General features: G+C 38.9%; 1 long non-coding RNA gene across 1 annotated transcript; it reads left to right on the top strand.

Annotated features, from left to right (window-relative positions):
- Window positions 1-2817: 2817 nt before the first annotated feature.
- On the top strand, window positions 2818-4638 carry LOC129446640 (uncharacterized). Its single transcript, XR_008645244.2, has 2 exons — window positions 2818-3138; window positions 3391-4638. It is a non-coding gene; the product is annotated as an uncharacterized lncRNA (long non-coding RNA).
- Window positions 4639-5609: the final 971 nt, after the last annotated feature.

The following is a 5609-nucleotide window of genomic DNA, read 5'->3' as shown; positions in this document are numbered from 1 at the left end:
CAGCGACAGAAGACAACGGAGACAGATGTATATAAAAATGTAACAGAGTTTATTGAAAGACTTGGAGTAAATGCAGAGTGGTGATTAATGGTGATGATATCCAGAGGGGAGCCACAGACACACTGGGGAAGAGATAATCCAGATGATGATGATGATGATGATGATGATGACTTAAAATTATGTCACACGTTTCTTTAGGCGTATTCGTAAAGAAAATGTTTCCATACGTCCACACTTAGGCACTCAGAAAAAGTGACATGCTGCATTATTTTTTATTCCTGTATTTTGTGGTACGTAAATTAATGACTTTTGGCTTTTCAGGGCTTCCGAATGACATATGGCTTTTCAGGGCTTCCGTACGTTTTTGAATGGATGGTTAAAAACGCCTACTCCCAGTTTGAAAACATCCCCAATTGGTAAACACCCCCTTTTTGTTCCGCAGATACCTGTACTTGGCAGGTGACGCAAATTATGTGTCCTCTGAAGGTTAGACCGTCTTATTTCAGTTCTCTTCGTGAACTTCTGAGGCTGCCACCTTGAAAGACAGAGTGCTCACCTTTTAAGGTCGCATGCTTATAAGGTCGCAGCCCTTGAATTGGGACACAGCTTATGTGTGACGGACTGTATTTCACTCATTGTAACACTTAAAGCTACATATGCAACTTTCCGAGAGGATTCGAAGTGTGACTTTGTTGAAGTGCTCAGACTGACAGAAGAGCTGATGGAAAAGCACGAGACAGCTAACTGGGACGTGGTTGCTTCTCGTGAACGCAGCTGCCTTCAAAGTTTCATGACTCTGTTGTCACCACAACGCTGGGAAAGACCTCGGCTGTCAGTATAGTAGTTTTTGTTGGGTATATTACTGATCATACACTATATAATTTATACTAGGCCTATGATATAATGTCACCCAGTTAAACTTTCGTTTTCTCAGTTAACTGTTGTTTTATAATTAAAAGAGCCCAGGTGCAATCCTGCAACTATGCCACAATTGTTCTCGCCATGGTTATTATGAGAAAAGGTTGAAATAACCGATAAACAAGAGGACGTCATTTTAGATTAGTTAACTTTCGTTTTTTCAATTTCCTAATTAAAAGAGACCAGGTGCGATTCTGCGACTATGCCACGATTGTTCTCACCATGATTATTATGAGAAACAAGGTCGAAACAACCGACAAACAAGAGTACGTCATTTTAGATTAGAGAAGTCGTCCGGCTGTACTTCGCTACATTAACAATAAGTTGTGCTACGGAAAGCCAAAGCCAGTCCATCTGTACTTTGCTATATTAATAATAAGCTATCTCTTCAAGCTAGGCCAAGGCCATGAGAACCAATAAGCAGAATATATCGTTTTAGATATGAGGAAGGATTCAGCTGCACTTTTGCTACATCAAACAAATAAAATTAATTGTGGCAGACCGAGACCAATTACAAGAGTATACGTCATCTCAGATAAGAAGTGTTTGATCTTACTGTATAAAAATGGAGTCCGATGTTGGGAGGGCAGATGATCTTTGAGCACCTCTTTGAGGGGTGTGGATTGTCTCACTTTGTTGGCTCGAGCTAATAAAGTAATTTTTGTTAGGCACCTGGAACCATTGTCTCCTGAGTATTTTTTCTTATGAAGATTCAAGCTAAGACTTTGTGCCACTACATCAGAAGCAATGAGGATTTAAAGGCCTTGTGGAACTGCATCATTGATCGACAGATAACAGAGTTAAACTGCAGGTTTAAAGACGACACCTACGGTGTAATGAGAGCCTGCATCTGCCACTTTTGGAGTGAAAAACATTTTAAATGATCTGTGTGCTTTGTATGGCATTGATATTCCTGATGCTGAACATGCTGTATTCATCTAGCACATCAGATGGAAAATGGATAAGGAGAACTTCCCCACATTAATAGAAATAATGGATAGCTGCCCTGCCGACATTTTCCCCAATATCAATGGTTTGTTGAAGGCCATCATATTACTGCCTTTAACATTTTGCAGCGTAGAGAGACTTTTCTCCACAACAAACAGGATGCAAACACGCCTGAGGTCATCCATGCTGACTGGACGCCTGAACAACTTGGCACTAATCTGTCCTTTGAAAGAGAAATTATTGACAGTTCAGATTATGATGACATAATCAATGTTTTCAACTCAAAGCCCAGAAGAATCATCTTGTTGTCCTGTGAATTTTTTTCAGCACGAGTCGGTCACACACTCTCTGAGTGTGCACTGACTTAACAATGGCTGGTACACTGTAAAACACACATACTCAGTGTGCAGTGCGTAAGTAGGGTGACCACCTGTCCCTGCCGACTATTATGCCTTTTCTTTTGCATTTAAGTTTTCATAAAATAAATCTTGCATGTTACAAAGAACTTGTTTTTTTACATCCATGAATGAGAAGAGTGTTGTTTATTATGTCACCTTGTTGAGGTCAATTGTAGTTTTTCTTGCATTACCCTAGTCCTAAAGTAAAAAAGATGACTGTGAAAAAGAGTATAATTAAATTAAATGCGTTTATGCTGACATTACTACATTTTATTTAATTAGACGCATGTATGGTCAGATTATTATATTTTCATGTTTATCTGTGTTCATTTTGACCACAAACCATGCGCTGTCACTTTAATTCAGCATTTGGACCACAGCAGAAATACACTGTCCAGAAACGATCTCTGCACTGCTATATACGCACCACACATGGAACGGAATGCCGGACCGCATCCTCGCACAGTGTGAAAGCTCTAATATGGAGCCCGGGAATCAGGTGTGTATAAGCTTAAAAAACAGAGGCCCCACGTGTTCTGTATCTGAAGAAGAACATTTGGTCAGTGTTGTAGTCCAAGTAAAACCAAGACTTTATAAAAGGAAGACTTCCTTTAGCTTAACAATTTATATTACAAGATTTAAGAACTCTAATGTGCCCTTTGTTCAGAGTGTGATAGTAATGAGTAATAGTGTTGAGTTTGTAGAGAGATGAAATGAAAGCAGACTTTAAAAACTAATTCTCCGAGGTGAAGACCTTTATATGTTTGTGTGTATTGTATGCTTTGTTTAGACTGCAGTGGAAGCATGTGCTACATGACAGAAGGAAAAAACAGTAGATGTACTGATCCAATGTGCTGACACTAAAGGCAAAAAGGTATTCATTTATTTAATATTAATGAAATGTAACACTTTTCAAACGCAGTAATACAAATCTGTTAATAATAATCTTTAGGCTATGATTATGGTGCAGTGTTACGCCTTCTTAAGTAATTCTATTAGCAAAAATCTTGTGAATCTTGAAAATGTTATTGTTTGATTACTATTCTATTTGTGAACTTATAGCAATGTGTCTCATATTTATTTATTCCTTCTAAACTTATAAACAAAAACTATTCCTCTGCTTCAGGATTTTAGGAATCTTGGTCCATACTGGCATGGGAAGAACTCCTCTGAAAAAGTCCTCCATTAAGACTTCAGAGAACACCGCAAGTCCCCAAAAGCAGTGCCAAAACTTTAATTCTGCACCCACAACATTGGCTAAGCAGTGATGAGATTGATTTTGCGTCTCACCTGCTTTCCAAAAGAAGTACAGTGGCATTGATGGATTTCAGTCATCTCTTTAATTTAGTGCTTTGGAAAAAGGAGGGAATGTGGGTATGCCAACCAGGCAATTTGTGCAGATTTTACATACAGGGCGAAGTCACTGGGTGACAGCAAGCAACCTCTTTGCTGAAAAAAATGAGGTTTACCTTTATGACAGCCTCTTAACAGTGATGGACAACAACACTGAACAGGCCTTATCATGGCTTGTTAAGGCCAAATGAAGACCAATTTGTGGTCAAATTTCTTGCTGTTCAGCAGAAAACCAATAGCAGCAACTGTGGCTTGCTTGCTATTCAATTTGCATATACACTGTGCCGCAACATTAGACCTGAGAACTGTCAGCTCCGTGAGGGTCGAATGAGGGCAGAACTCATTAAGAGTTTAAGAACAGGGAAGATAGAGTTCAATATAGAGGCAAAATTGCATAAACCAAACTAGACACAAACCACTGTCAGTGTCCATTGTGTGTGCAGGATGGCACACAACAAAGAATTAAAGGTGCAGTGTTCATTGTGCCATGGGTAGTATCATCCCACCTGTTTAAACATACCCTCAACTGCCATTTTTGGAGAAAACGACTGGCCGTGCCAGAATTGTAACGTAGCATAACTACTGAAACACCAGAAATTATTTGGACTGAAAGATATTCAATGATATACACAAAATGTAAAAATGTTCCCGCATTTACCCGATTAATAACTTGGCATCAATTCCCATCTACCCCTGTGGCCCGCTAATTACGCCCACCTGTTTGGCATGAGCGGGTCGATTTAGCCTGGGACTCACACGCTCTTTGCAAAATCTTGTTTGCCTAGTCCTGCATTTCTGAGCATTTTTCATGTCTACTCGTGTTTTGTTTCTTGATGTGACTTTTGCCTGTTTTTTTTGGATTACTGTTTGTTTGTCGCCTGCCCCGATGTTGGATTGTACCTCGTTTATGATTGATATCTGCCTGCCTTGACCTTGGACTGTCGTTTGTGATTTATCGCTACATTGCCCTACCCATTATCTGTGTGTTGTGCATCTCTTTCAATAAAGTATTGCATATGGATCCTAACCTGTCCAACTCGTCACAGTCACATTTCCGGCCGATTAACTGGCCAATCGGGGACACAGAGCTTTTCAAATCTGTGCGTTTCAGGAAAAGAGTAAAATCTGGAGCTACAAAAATGTACGGTATGTGGAAAATACTGTGTTTTTAACCATAAATCACATGAACACATTGTATTTTACAAAATACACAAAATTATGTTGTTTTTAGCAATGACATGGGTGCTTTTTAAATAGTATTATATTTGATTAAAATTGATAACTTACAAAAGCAACGTAGTTTCAGTTCGGTTTATTTTAGTTTTTTAGCATTAATATTCAACTGTTCTTTTTTATCTATAACATCACAAAACATGAAGGAGGTGCAATATGAACTTGCACCGTAGTATTACATTTTTTATCAGTAACGTGTGTGAGGGACTTCTGCTGCTCCTATAAAAATGTATTTTTGCGCCTGAGTGGGAATTCTTGTAGTTTAAATGTTTATCATCTTTATAGTTGTAATTTTAAAAGTCTGCTTAATTTAGCAAAGCTTATATGAAATATGATATTATATTAGGTGAAGAAATTTGCAATTAAAAACATTTGAAGCAGAACTGCTTTGTCAAGCATAATGTGTTGTAGCAGTGAGCAGGTCCTTATATGACCAGTGCCGGTCCTAGATGCTGGGGGGCCCTAAGCAAAGCTTTGTGAGGGGCCCTCTGTCAGTGCATTCAGACCCTGATAGCACACATACATCTCGGAGACGTCTATTTGATGTCTGTGTTTACATCTGCAAGATGTCTTATTTAGATTGTTTTCTCATCTGCAATACGTCTGTGAGACGTCTCCTAAAAGATGTCATATAGACATATTGAAGATGTCTGCAAGACGTTTTTGATTTAGAATGTATGTAAAGCAGCTCTTTTCCTTTATAAGATGTTTTACACACCTGGGGGCTCATTTATCAAGCGTGCGTACGCACAGAAGTGT

This window comes from Misgurnus anguillicaudatus, chromosome 12 (genome assembly GCF_027580225.2).
Source record: "Misgurnus anguillicaudatus chromosome 12, ASM2758022v2, whole genome shotgun sequence".
NCBI lineage: Eukaryota > Metazoa > Chordata > Actinopteri > Cypriniformes > Cobitidae > Misgurnus > Misgurnus anguillicaudatus.
This window is presented reverse-complemented; position numbering and strand designations above follow the sequence as displayed.